Source organism: Miscanthus floridulus, chromosome 1, assembly GCF_019320115.1.
Source record: "Miscanthus floridulus cultivar M001 chromosome 1, ASM1932011v1, whole genome shotgun sequence".
Taxonomy (NCBI): Eukaryota; Viridiplantae; Streptophyta; class Magnoliopsida; order Poales; family Poaceae; genus Miscanthus; species Miscanthus floridulus.
In genome coordinates this window covers 105,957,415-105,972,726 of record NC_089580.1, presented here as the reverse complement: position 1 = coordinate 105,972,726, position 15,312 = coordinate 105,957,415, and the positions used below count along the sequence as shown (strand labels likewise).

At 42.7% G+C, this 15,312-nt stretch overlaps 1 long non-coding RNA gene across 1 annotated transcript; it reads right to left on the bottom strand.

The window, feature by feature from the left end:
- Nucleotides 1-4,488: 4,488 nt before the first annotated feature.
- Nucleotides 4,489-7,503, bottom strand: LOC136490622 (uncharacterized). Its single transcript, XR_010767824.1, has 3 exons — nt 6,995-7,503; nt 5,314-5,479; nt 4,489-4,767 (listed from the first exon to the last, which is right to left on the bottom strand). It is a non-coding gene; the product is annotated as an uncharacterized lncRNA (long non-coding RNA).
- Nucleotides 7,504-15,312: the final 7,809 nt, after the last annotated feature.

Genomic DNA, 15,312 nt, shown 5'->3' with positions numbered 1-15,312 from the left:
GATTGAGGCTGTTGGAGGAACATCGGGGTAAGGTAATTTATTACATACAGTTCTTTCAGTTTTTCATTCACCTGATTGGTAGGTGGATACAGGGGCTAATATTCATGTATGTGCTGATATTTCTTTATTTTCTTCTTATCAGGTCGGGCGGATTTCCTCCTTGATGGGGAACAGGGCGCGTGTGGCTATACGTGGTGTTGGTACGGTCGATCTGAAGCTTACTTCGAAAAAGACCATGCAGCTAAAGAACGTGCAGCATGTCCCCTCAATAAGGAAGAATTTGATTAGTGGTTCTCTATTATGTCGTGATGGTTATAAACTTTGTGTTTGAGTCGAATAAGTGCGTACTTTCTAAGTATAGAACTTTAGTTGAAAAAGGCTATTTGAGCGGAGGCTTGTTCCACTTGTCTTTAAATGATGCATGTGGTAATTTTGTGAGCCAGGTTAACGAAACAAATGTTTGGCATTCGCGCTTATGTCATATTAATTTTGGTTGTATGACTCGCTTAGCTAGTTTAAATTTAATCTCGAAAATTTGATTTGGTCAAAGGTTCTAAATGCCATGTATGTGTTGAATTGAAACAACCTCGCAAGCCTCACAAGGCTGCTGCGGCAAGAGACTTGCACTACTAGAACTAATTCATTCCGGTCTGTGTAAAATGAATGACGAGTTAACCAAAAGTGGCAAAAGATATTTTATAATGTTTATAGACGATTGCACTAGATTTTTCCATGTGTATTTACTAAAATCAAAAGATGAAGCGTTGCATTATTTTAAGATCTATAAAGCTGAAGTAGAAAACCTTCTAAAGAAAAACATTAAACGGTTGCGGACTGATCGTGGGGGAGAATACTTCTCAAATGATTTTTCTGCGTTTTGTGCTGAGCATGGGATTATTCATGAGAGGACCCCGCCATACTCACCACAATCCAATAGGATTGCAGAGAGAAAGAACCACACTCTAACTGAGTTGATTAACACCATGTTAAAGACAGCAGGACTATTTAAGGAATGCTGGGGTGAGGCGATATTAACAGCATGTTATGTCCTGAATAGAGTGCCCACTAAAAACAAAGAAATTACATCATTCGAGGAATGGAAGAAGAAGAGATTAAATCTCTCTTACATCCAAACAGGGGTTGTTTGGCAAAGGTAAATGTGCCAATTAACAAGAAGCGAAAGCTTAGACCAAAAATCATTGATTGTGTCTTTCTTGGTTATGCTATTCACAGTGTGGGTTATAGATTTTTAATAATAAATTCTGTAGTGCCTGATGTGAATGATGGTACTACCATGAATGTGACTTATATGCTTCAAAATAAAGGGGATGCTTGTAGCAGCCTAGTGCCATGAAAAAACTTTGGTGAAACTCAATTCACATAAAATTGTCAATTCAAGGCATAATCCATTGTTCAGTTGTGGATGTGTGAAGCCTATGTTATAGACGGATGTTCAACTTAACAGTCTCCATCGAAACTCTAGTATATCAAAGAAATGTGGTTTTGAGACTATTTTACTACGAACCTTAGAGTTTGGTGAGGATTGTTGGATATATTATGGGCTTGGCCCATATAATATTTAGTATATCAAATAAACTCTATGGCCCGTATTAATGCGCGATCTATGATTTAATACCATACGAGATTTTGACTAGACGTTGACTCTATTTATATGGTTAGACATTGTCTATCTATATTGAGAAGCCGCTGGCCGAGCCGAGGGCGAGGGAGTGGTGAGGCAGGCGGCGATCGAGCGGACGGACAAGGCCGTGTTTTGCCAATCAAGTCGCATAATTGCGGGAGTTTCTTCCATTTTTAATTAGCGACAATTCGATGATGAGAGTTTCCTCCGTTACTGCTGCTGAACCTTGATGGCGAGTGCTCTCTTGTCTCCTATCTCTTGATCTCCTCATGAGCCTCTTTGCTTTCCAGCCGCGAGCTTATAATCCCAGCTCCTCCGAAAGTCATTAGCTTCGCTTTTGAGACAACCACATATTCAACTGCTCTCTAGTTCTCCTCGTCTTGGGTCCTGCGTGCACAGGAAATGGGAGAGTAGGCCTCCGGAACGCTTGCCGTCTTCAAGTTCACCTGCTTGTGTGAAGGACGGCAATCACGTTTTTGGAGAGTGTCGCTGGCGGCACGACTACTCGCTTCATCCTCTACTTCCTGGTGGATCGCTGGTGATCGGCACAACTTCTCATCTACACTACATCGAACGGGACGACTACACCGATAGGCACTAGGTCATCAAGTGCATCCGGCTCTGCCATTGGGTATGTTTCTAGAACGAATCCTTTAAGGTGTTGGCTATCAATCCTTAGTTTGAGTATCATCTACATGCCCGTCACATTTAAGACACACAAGCACATACATGATGTCACAAACCTTTTGATTATTGCTATTTTCTGGATTAAATTGCTACTAAAATTGCCTAATATTCTAACATCATTGACAGTTCTTTATATTATGAAATAAGAGCTAGAAAAACTTTCACCTACATAAAACTTGTCATTTTGATTTATTACCTTGATCACAGAAACATTAAGTGGACCAATATTAAGCTTCGATGATTTCTTTTAACAAATATCCAAACTGACACATATATGGTATATGTGTTGCTATGTTATATGCCAAAGTAATGCCTGTCCAATATGTAGGCACTTGGGCATGATGCTGTTTGACCTGTAGGAGGCATACTATAAATAATATCAGTAATTCTGAACTAATATACTGAAGAATCTAGCTAGTTTTTTTTTTTGTGAACAGAAGAATCTAGCTAGTTTGGTTTCAAATTTTAATACTTATAAATAGGATATAGCGAACATGCCTCCGATCAGTTGTGATAGCTGAAGCAGCGGCAGTGCTTCTGCTGCAGCCTTCCCTCAGAGAAGCTACAGTAACTGTTGCACAAAACAAGCACCGGCTGCGGCTTGTGCAGCAAAGACAGCCGATCAGACTGAACATGTGTGTGCCTTCTGAAAGTGGTACCGTGGAGGATGTTTATGTATATTCTCCATTGAATGTTTCTATCAAAATTGATTTACATGTTGCCTCATCAGCAATTAAATGTCTTAATGTTTAGTTTGAATATCATAACCTGAAATTTTGAATCAAAACTCGTTATCAGATTTCTTACAATTATGGCTACAGTGAAATGACACTTGTTTTATTATCTTTCATGTCCAGTTTCGTGGTGTATGCTTGCAAATCATCTATATTATGATGAAAATGTGCAGCACTGCCCATCTAAATATGCATGAACTATAGAAGCCTAAAAACATTATTACAAAATAAGCCAAGCTTACTAAATAAAGCATACAAATAATGTACAAGAACTTCAACGATTAGGATATGGCCTTGAAATTCCAAATCTGAGACATGTAACTGGAAGTTGAGTTACTGTATCAATCAGAAAACAGAGCAGTACACTGCTACCATGATCTGCAAGCAGATGAAACCAGCAGCTACACAGCTACCGAACTGTTATGGCTACCACTCGCCTAGTGTGATGCTCCACTCTCACACAATCAGACCTGTGTTACGCTGTTAGCACAAACACACAGCCGTGACTTGTGTTTGCTGAAATTCTGGATATACACTTTACATGATAATTTGCATTCATGTCACAATTGAAACCTGTTTACTGAACTAAAAACAACTTCTGATAAGAACCAGACAAATGTGGCTGTGTATGTGGATTTTGTAAGGGTGCTCAAAAGACCAGAAATATGCTCAAAAGACTGTAAAGTCCAATTATATAGACTCCAACACATAACGAATTAAACAACTTATTTGCTTATAATACATGAAATTTCCTACTGATGTGCCTCACTTTTAGAGAACATCCAAATAACTAATTCCAGTTAGTAAATTGTATAGGAGTAAAAAAATCAGACCAAGTTCCTGTAACTACAGCTGAGCCGTAACAGAACCTTTTGCTGACAAAGGTGCAGAGGCCAAGCTGCAACAACGTTCAGGATGTACAACAACCCAAAAACAGGCTGACAGTGGTGCTGCAAAATCTAAATTTGAGCAATGGGCCCGGGAGTACAAACGGTAGAAGCAGAAATTTAGAACAATTTAGAGTTCATGTAAACCACAATTTAGAACAAACATTATAATATCTATTTTGGGACTGCTCAATGCATTTCTGGAGGACCTTAGCAATGTGTCAACATCAGAAATTCTAAAAATCATAGAGCAGATCAGACAATGTGCTCTTCACTGGTATTTTCCAGGCAAGCATGTGAGGTGGTGATTTGGTCGAGCAGTATAATGTTTGGAATTTAGTCCCAAGTTGTAGCTTAGCAATTGCATACAAAACTAATTGTGTCATCAGATTACTAAGCACCGGTAAAATTTCATATCTGGAACTAGAATAGCCTAATATTACTACAGCACTGCATGCCAATTAGAGATTAATCACAATGAAAGGCCAGATTCCCAAAGGAAACACAATGAGCAAATAAATCAAATAATTACGACTACCACAAACTAGTAATAATATGAAGTACTAAAACAATTAGCCAAGACATTAGCCAAGACATCCAGTCTTTAGAACTAAAACAACGAACTTAAACAACTATAACAGGAAATTATTAAGTTCACATAGCTAATTTAAAAGGAAAAATGACAGCAAAAACAATTCTCAGTCCTTGTCCAATTCTTGATTCCACACAGCATCATATCCATGTGTGCAGTGAAAATACAAGCACTGTCTTACCATGCTAGGTCCCAACATGACCGCTCCATCTGTTTCAGATAGCCCTGCAGAAAACAATTGCTCTTCAGTCCTGTGCTAATCATCATGCTGTATAGTAGCTAATCATTTCAGTCCTGAACACAAACTTGAAACTTGGAAAAGACTAAATACTCCTCATGCTGTATAGTAGCTAATTATTTTCTCAAGAACACAGATTTCAGTCCTGAGATATATATCTTTATGTTGAAAAGGATAGGTGGTAGCAAATAAATGGCAGTGTAGTATATCTTTCCAGAAAAATGAGACATTCCTGACTTTGAAACCTAACACAACTCTGAATAAATCTTCTAGAAAAAAATGCTCTATTAACTTGTAAATAAGTAGTCAGGGTTGCTAATACATATAAACAGTCAGGGTTGCTATCACGAATTTCAAACAAGTGGTTTCAGTTGCTTCATCCCAAGGTGAGCCTTCCCGTTCCAAGACATCAAGTGAATAAACATATGGCACAAAAACGAACTTCAATTGCCCAACTAGATGCTTTAGAACTCTCTCTCAATCAAACATGACAGTGAACTGCGAAATTGAGATGAAGAAATTGGGTGCCTTACCATGCAGTATCCCAAGTAGGTGGACAGCCAAATTGAGAAGAAATCGGTGACAGACGACCAGGTGCCAGCAGCAGCAGCCCGTCCTGCCAGAGGAACGCAAGACCCCGAGTGTCTGCCTGCGCTCAGCACCCTTCGCCCTGGAAGCACCACCGACCTCGCCAGCCGCCTGCTTTCAGAAAACATAAGTTGTCAGCCAGTTTCCAACTCCTAATAAGTTGTATCCTAAATGCAAAGCACAATCAGAATATACGATCAAGTTGTCAGCCAGTTTGAGGGTTGAAAATTCAAAAAAAGTAAAGAAACAAAAAACATCCGGTTCGATATGCATATAACAGTTTTTTTTTTAAAGGAGATGATATCGCCAATGGGGGACACTGCATGGTGAATTGGCCGATAGTGTGCAAGCCTAAGGATCTACGAGGAATGGGAGTGCCGGACGTAGAAAGATTTCGGAGAGCTCTTCGCCTCCGATGGCTGTAGTAGAAATGGGTAGAGGACTCAAAGCCATGGGTGGGAACGGATGTACTGTGCAACAACACAGACCGCCTCCTTTTCAACTCCTCTACCACAGTCATAATCGGAAACGGTAACAATGCTCGCTTCTGGCATCATAGTTGGCTTGACGGAGAGGCGTCTAGATACTTGGCGCCACACCTGTTGCAACTAGTGCGCAGGAAGAATTGGACAGTTTGGGGCCAAGTGTTATCTTGGGAAAATCTCATGGTGCAGCTGCCATAGCAGGACCATGCCTGCATTGCCGAATTAATGGTGGGAAGATGCAGCAAGCAAGATCCCAAAACAGGAACGTAGATGTTTTAGTGGAGTACTAATATATATTGTGTGGAACTTGTTGAAGGAGAGGAATAGGAAGATTTTTTTAGAACGAGTTCAAGACAGCACAGTAGGTTGCCTCATTGATCAAAGAGGACATTGTGCAAAGGCGCAGGGCTTTTTCCTTTGCGGGGTAAAAAAACTAACGGTGGGAGGGGTGTATCTACTTTGGTCCTATGACCGGTATAATTGGCCCAATGGGTACCATATGCACATAAAACCCTCTCTTTCTTATACTTAATTGAGCGATAGAGCTCCCGCCTTTTCTTTCAAAAAAAATGCATATAACAGTTTTTAACATGCTGTTAATTGGTTGGCATACAAGCATGTTTGCAAATAGCAAGACCAAATACAGACAAGTCAAAGGTAGCAGTCAATTCATCAGTTTGCAAATAGCCACACCAAATACATAAGTTAAATGTATCAGTCAATTCAACTTGCTGTGTTTGCAAATAGCAAGACCAAATACACACGAGTCACGCACATATTTTGTCATGTGAATGGTTTGCACCTATTCCAAAAGATGTGACAACCCGACATAATCATGTTATAAATTAATTGAGTTAATAAACTGCAAAACCATTATTATCTAAATCACAACTGTAAACCTAACTCAAAGGGACAGCTCTAGTTCTTATGCATGCAGACACAAATCAAGACATAGGTCCTCCATAATCTAAGTTGAAGGAAATTTAGATCTGAGATAATAGTACACTTAGCGTATTCAAAAGGTTGTGAGATAATGAAGTCGGGACAGACTACTTTTATGTTGAGCATATAGCTACCAGAACATTCACTTCTCCATTCACTAATTTACCAAACAATAAAAATCATAAATAGAACTTTAGACCTGAGAAGTGAAAACTATTCTCCGGACGGGGATGAAGTGGGGATCTGTGGCTTCTTGCTCTTCTCGTCCTGCTGCTGGCTGCCTCGCTGCTCGCATCTCGTAGTCGCAGCTCGCTGTAGGACGACTGGACTTGGATGAATCGCTGGACATTGTCTTGTTCCTGGTCCTGTTCATCTATTCCTTCATACAAGTTGTCATGGACAACAGCAGCAGTATTCATAGGGCGATGACTTTCTCGGTGGGCTCAACAGCTCCGGTGCAGATCTCCAGCTAGGACGGCGGGGTCGAGGCCTGCGAGCACGCCGGTCACCGACAAGATCTTTAGATCGGCGTATAAGGCCGTGGCCGCTGCCAGCGCCACCTGGGCACCCGACGACATGCCCTGCTAGGCGATCTCTTCCAGCCGAGCCGGAACACCACACAGAAGTTGCGCCACCTCTGCGACCTTGGGAGCCTCGGCTCAGAGGTAGGCTGCTTGACAAGCAGAACGGGCGGCCTCCGCAACCACTTGCAAGCCTGTTGTTCTCCTCGAGCGAAGTCACCCAAGTTGCAAGGGAGTTCGCCTTTCGCTCCTGGTGGTCGCGCTCGGATTCGGCAACTGCAGTCTCCAGTACGGGTGAAAATGGTACCGATATTTTTCCACCGATACCGAATTCGTTTAGAGAGGTTTAAATCTGTCCGTATCCGAGTCCAGATATTCAACACCCGATATCATATCCATATCCGAATCCTCAAATCACATATTTATGATATCGATATCCAATCGTATCCTATCCAACATGGTTGACACTATCCATATTTGAATCCGAATCCGGACAGAAATATGAAAACAAATGTAATATCAATGTTATTCGTTCGTATCCGATCTGTTTTCATCCCTAGTCTCCAGAGTCCAGGCCCTTGTAGTCCTGCTCGACTCGGTTGAGCTCGGCCCGAAGCCGGTCGTGGCGGAGCCAGAATCTTGAAGTTGGTGTGGAAACTGATAAACTGATTTCCAACTTTCCATTCATTGAAGAAGAGTTTATATAGGGATTACATGACTCTTCATACGCATTCTAGACTTATGGCATTCTATACTCTATGTATTCTAATACCCTCCTAGAATATCAACCGAGAGAGGAGCGAACGTTGAGACCGGATCGGAAATTAATGAAGACTACAGTAGGCAAACCCTTAGTGAAAATATCAGCATATTGGAGGGACGTTGGAACATGAAGAACACGTACAACACCAAGCGTCACACGCTCCTGAACAAAATGGAGATCGATCTCCACGTTCTTGGTCCTTTGGTAATAAACTGGATTTGTGGACAAATACACGGCACTGATGTTGTCACAATATACAAGAGTAGCACGTGCGAGAGGGCGACGAAGCTCGCCCAAGAGTTGGTGAATTCAGCATGCCTCAGCCACAGCATTAGCAACACCTCTGTATTCGGCTTCAGCACTAGAGTGCGAGACGGTGTGTTGGCGCTTCGAAAACCAAGATAGAAGGTTATCACCAAGGAACACACAGTATTCATAAGTGGAGCGACGGGTATCTCGATAGCTGACCCAATCAGCATCTGAGTAAACAACCAACTCATGTGACTGGCTGCGAGAAAGAGCAAGACCATACTCCATAGTGCCTTTGATATATCGCAGAATGCGTTTCATAAGAGCAAAGTGGGACTCCTAGGGGTCATGCATGTACAAGCAAACTTGTTGAACGGTATGAGCAATATCTGGCCATGTGAGTGTCTAAGTATTGTAAAGCACCAACAAGGCTGCGATATAATGTAGGATCAGCTACTGGTGGTCCATCATGGGTGGACACTTTGGAATGAACCTCAAGCGGAGTTTGACAAGGATTGCATGATGACATGTTTGCCTTGGCCAAAATTTCAGCATTGTATTTAGCTTGAGAAAGAAAGAGACCTATCGATGACCGCTTAGCAGAATCTTCGAAGAAGTAATGAAGATTACCAAGATTAGTCATGGCAAATTCCTGCTGCAGGGAGCCAATAATATGTTGAAGAAGGTGTTGGGAGGAAGCCGTCAATATGATGTCATCCATGTACAACAGAAGGTAGGCCACATCTGCCCCATGTGTACAAATGAACAACGAGTTGTCACATTGAGGAGCCCGGAAGCCAACTGAGGCGATGAATGCCTGGAAGCGGCTGTACCAAGCCCGCGGGGCCTGCTTGAGGCCATAGAGGGCTTTGTTGAGCTTGCACACATAATTGGGGCACGCCGGGTCAACAAACCCAGGAGGTTGTTGACAATAGATAGTAAGCATTTTTAACATCCAACTGATGAATAGGCCAATCACTAGAGATGGCAAGAGATAATACTGTACGAATAGTTGTAGGCTTGACTACCAGACTGAAGGTTTCATCATAGTCAAGACCGTGCTGCTAAGAAAATCCATGAATGACCCAACGAGCCTTGTAACTTGCCAAAGATCCATCTGCATTGAGCTTGTGGCGATAGAGCCATTTGCCTGAAACAATATTAGAATGTGGTGGTGGTGGTACAAGGTCCCATGTTTGATTTGCAAGAAGAGCACCATATTCTTCCTCCATAGCACACTTCCAATTGGGATCTGAGAGCGCACCTCGGTATGTTTTGGAAAGTGAGCTAATATATGTGGAAGCTGGAGGAAACGTAGACAAGTTGAAAATTTGTCGCGGTTGAGTAATGCCGGACTTGCCCCTAGTTTGCATGGCATGCTGATTAGTAATGGCAGTAACAGGAACAATGGGTGCTTTCGAGGAGCGCAGAGCAGCTGGTATAACAGTGGAGGTGGAGCCAGAGGGTGCCGCCATGGCTGAGGGCGCTGCAGTAGCTGTGGGCGTGGGTGTTGTTGCTGCTGCAGGCACTGGTGCTGCTGTAGGCACAGATGCTGCAGTAGCAGTGGGCGTAGGCGCTGGGCTACAGTAGGTGTAGGTGCTGCAGTAGTAGTGGGCCGAGGTGCTGGTGCTACAGTATGAGCTGTTGTTGCTGCTGCTGTGGATCCGTGGTGCCATCGCGTGTACACGTGTGTAACCGGCGGCCGATAGGGGGCATCGGTTGCAGAGGGCAGCACCTGAGCACCAGGGTGCCCGAGTTGGAGACTTGGTCCAGCAATAGAAGCACCTGATCCCTGCGATTGGGCAGGAAAGTATGGTGCACCCGCACCTGGTCCCGGCTGTCGTGCAGGGCCAACAACAGGAGCATGCATCGTGCCTTGGTGCGGATCAGCTTCATTGGACGCCGCACCCAACCCCGGTTGTTGTCGATGCTCAGTGCCAGGGGTGGGCGGCTTATTAGTCATAGCGGCATTGGCGCCCAGTAAGGTCGTGGTAGGGCCAGTGGAACCTGATGTCACCAAAGGAGAAATATGTGACGTCGCCTGATCATGATCTATGTCATCCAAAAAATCATAGATACTCAAAGGTGCCGGTGAGTTATGTGCAAATGGAAATTGATCTTTGTCAAAAACCACGTGACGAGATGTGATGACACGATTTGTAGAAAGGTCAAGGCAACGATAGCCTTTGTGGTTCTTGGGGAACCAAGAAGGACACATTCGGCAGATTGTGGGGCACGTTTATGCGGCATGGTAGCGGATAAATTAGGATAACAACGGCATCCAAACACACGGAGGTGATCATAAGTGGGAGGTGCACCAAAGAGAAGTTGATGAGGAGTTCGATTTTGAAGAGTTTTAGTGGGGTGGAGATAAAAAAAGATGAATGGCGGTGCGTAGGGATTTGACCCAGTAGGCAGGAGGCATAGATGCTTGAAAAAGTAAGGTGCGCATGATATTGTTGGTGGACCAAATGACACGTTCGGCCTTGCCGTTTTGCTAGGATGTATGGGGGCAAGAAAGGCGAAGATGAATGCATTGTGCAAGGAAGAATGAGCGAGCGGCATTGTTGTCAAATTCGCGACCATTGTCACTTTGTATGAATTGTATACGGCAATTGAAATGAGTAAGCACGTAGCTATGAAAATTGTGGAGAGTTATGAATATTTCAGATTTCAATTTGAATGGAAAGGTCCATAAATAATGAGTGAAATCATCCTAACACACAAGATAATATTTAAAACCGGATATGCTCATGATGGGAGACGTCCACAAATCATAGTGAATCAACTCGAAAGGTTTAGAAGCCCATGACAAGGAATTGAAGAAAGGCAAGCGAGTATGATGACCCAGCTGGCATGCATGGCACAAAGTGGTGTCATGAGTATTAGGAGTAATGGAAATAGACTTATTTGAGCGCAAGCATGAAAGAACTTGGACGCCGGGATGCCCCAACCGCCAGTGCGAAGTCAACTCCGTGGCAGCAAGGAGGGCACTTGGATGAGTTGTGGACGTCAGAAGGAGCTGGTAAAGGTCTCCAGATCTGTCACATCGGTGGAGCACCATTTTGGTTTGTAGATCCTTCACAGACAAGCCAATGGGGTCAAACTTAACTGAACAAGAATTATTCTTAGTAAATTTACGAACTGAAACAAGATTTGTGATGAGGTAAGGAGAAACAAGGACATTTGGAAGATGTAGCGGGTAGTTGCAGATGGGAAACAAAGTGTGACCCGAACATGTGATAGGTAAATGAGTACCATTACCGACAACAATGTTGGAATTGGAAGGAAGTGAAGAATTGATGGAAGAGAGATTACTAGACGATGATGAAAGGTGTGAGGATGCACCGGAATCCATGAACCAAGTAGCATTGGGCTGCTGTGGTGTCATTGTGTTAAAGGCGTTGGCCAAGGCAAACTGATTCAAGGATGTCGCTGGATCAGCAGGGGGAGCACCCGAAGGATTGCCGTAGGTGCCGAAAGGGTGGACGCCGTAGGGGTAACCGGTTTGGGAAGGAGCAGCAATATGCGCCTAGGCCGCCGGAGGACGGAATTGTTGCTGGAATGTCCCCGAGCCTGGCCTACCACCCAGAATTCCTCGGCCAGACATAGGCCACATCTGGAAGGAGCCACTCCATGAGTTGGACCATGGACAAGCGTGCCAGTTGTTTTTGAAGCCCCGTCCTTTGCCCTTCTCATGCCCCCAAGGATGTGAAGGTGGACGCAGCACCGGCGGCGCTGTGGTTGCAGCGAGCGTCGCAGGTGCCGGCGTAGTAGCATGTGGAGGCGCAGGGGCACTCCTGGGTGTGGCCATGGCGATGGCGGCAGCTTGGGCGTTGTCGTCCATGGCGAGGGGTAGAGGAGAGGTCAGGTGGGGACGTGGGGTAGAGGAGGGGTCAGGTGGAGGTAGGATCAAAGATGGCTGATACCATGTGGAAACTGATAAACTGATTTACCATCTTTCCATTCATTGAACTAGAGTTTATATAGGGATTGCATGACTCTTCATACGCATTCTAGACTCTATGTATTCTAATAGTTGGGGATTCCTGCTTCCGGAAAAAAATCCAATACATGGCAGCCTAGGTTTTTAATCCAATGCATACAGCTGGAAAGGAAAGTAGGTGACAAATAGTAGCTGTGGGATGGGTTTCTACTCGAAAACAACGAATTAACATCCATATATATTATACATATGAGTATGCACACTTATATACATAAAAGTGTACAAAATAGTTGGGTATTCCTAGGAATACTAGAGAATACCCTTGGATCCGCCCCTGAGCCGGTTCAGGTTGATGGCGTCTGCTGCTATAAACAGCAAAGTGCCATTGAAGGGGAGCAAAACACAAATAGCTAGCTTGAGATGGAGGAGCTAGCTACCGACCACGGTGGTGGGGAGCATCCCGCCTCCTCTCCCTCTCCCAAAAATAATTTCCTCCCTCACTTGTTCACTAAATTGGTTCTAATTCACTTTTTTTTATTGGGCCTTAAGAAAATTATACAGAGTACAAGCATGTATGTGAAATAAAATTGCTGAAATCATCCATGTGCATATTGTTTGAAAGTTAAAAAAGTTATATTTCCTAAGCAGAGTTTCAAAATTAAATTTCGACTATGCCACTGTGTTTCTTATAATAAATCCTTCAAATCAAGATCCCACTTGGGTATATTTAGAAAAAATTATTTACATATCTACTACGGAATATCATAAATATATCATAGAACATCACATTAACACTGCATGAATATCACAAAATATAGCATAGAACATTGTATGTATACTACGTGAACATCACATATATCATCAAATATAAAAAATAAAAAATAAAAATAAAAATAGTTAAGTAATTAATTATAGTCCAAGAAAAAGAAGAAAAAATGCTAACGAACATCACAAAATATATCCTAAAACATCAATGTATACTACCGAACATTACAGATACATTGTAGAACATCACGTTAACGCTACAGAAACATCACTAAATATAGTATACAACATCATATGTATACTACATGAACATCATAAATATCATGAAATGTAAAATAAAATAATAAAATTAGTGAAGTAATTAACTAGTCAAATAAAAGAAGAAAAAAAGCTACCAAACATTATAAAATATATCCTGGAATATCAATGTATGCTTACTAAACATCACGAATACATCGTAGAACATCACATTTCTACTCACGGACATCACAAAATATAGCATAAAACATCACATGTATACTACATGAACATCACATATATCATGAAATGTAAAAAAATAAAATTAGTAAATTAATTAATTAGAGTCAAATATCACGCAAGAAAAGATGCAAAACCATTAAGGGCTTTCTCTTTAGCATCATTCAGCACAACATCGGTAGCGGCTAAGGAACAAATCAAACCATTAAGGGCTTGGTGCTAAGTCACCAGTCGAAGAAACAATATCTTGGGTCTCCAGCGACGCCTAAGGCCTTAGTTCTCTTCCTCCAGCTCGGCTACCCGAGCATAGAGAGCAGTATAGCTCGGCTGGGTGAAACAGCTCCGAATGCAATCGGAGTTCGCTTCTGAATTCTTGGCCGCCTGGTATCACAACAAATAAACAGGTTAAGTCTTCGCTCGACTATGGCCAAGTCCACCAAAGACATGGTATCTCAACAAATAAACAATCTCTCTATGTGTTAGATTCGAGGATCTTGCCGACAATCCCTATATGGGTAGTACATTGCCCTTATGTTGTTTGTATGAAGTAGAAAGAACTAGCAGACAACAAGTTGTCTTGTGCGGTGTACAATGTTCACCGAAGCGTCGTTCTATAAAAGCAGGAACGGGGTACCAAATGATCTTGTCCTTGATTTAGGGTGGTTTTAAAAGTGTCAAGGTACTTTTACTTATGTACTAAGCCTTATTCTCACTTCTTTTCTGAGTTACAGTGCTGCAAGGTCTATTTGTTTTGCTCTTTGGTCTTGTTGTTGTAGCGAGCAGTGGAAGGCAAGTAAAAAAAAGCTTCTGCTAAACATGTTACTGATGGAGTGTCTATTTCCAGGTCCATTGATTTATTCAGCACTCATTTAGAATACAGTAGTTTCATACCATTTTTATTAGGGTATTTCTGGCATATTGGTTTTCTAGGGTGCGGAGGCAGATGATTAGTCGAATATTGCCATGATGTTAGAGAAGATCTTGTTAAGCTAGAATATCCGGGGCTGTCTAGCCACCGCGAATTGAGCTTTTTTTTCAACCACAGTAAACTGTGGCCTGTACATCCAAATATATACTTGGACAATCAAATTCTATGGTACATGGGACATAGCTTAGACATGTTAGACTTAACCTTAATAAGGATCGAGATTAGCATAACCTATGAATACTGTTGGGTAAATGCCCAAGTCAATGTGGGTTGTCCAGCCCGTATGGCCCAAACGGTGGCCCATTAGCACAATATATATTGCTAATCACCGGCCAGGGGGCTGATCCAGCCAATTAACTCTAACACTCGATGGGAGGCTGCCGCCGCCTCTACTCACGTGATCAGGACGCCGCCACAAAAGGCTGTTGCGGTGGTGTTTGATCTGCTGCAGTTCGCGTGCGTCGACGAGCGCTAGCACGCTACGTTGACGTTCTCCTCTCCGTATGTGTGGACGTCTATAGAGGTGCCCCTGCATTGCACACTACGTCATACGGTATGACTATTTCCTCGATGTCGACTACATCGACTACACGCATTCCATCAAGTCTTCTGCTACGCCGCGTGTTGGGAAGATATAATCTATGATCATCTATATGCAAGCGATCCTATTTTTACGTGGTTATTAATTTATGCTAGCTTGTAGCCATATGTGTAACTCTACATTGGTATCAGAGCCGTGCTTGCATTGTTTTTGGTCTATATTATTTTAACACAATTGTCTGCAGAATAGATCGTTTTAACAGATAGCATTATGCGTTTATTAGATTGCTTTACTTAGTTTTTGCTTCCTCATTATGTGACTGGCTAA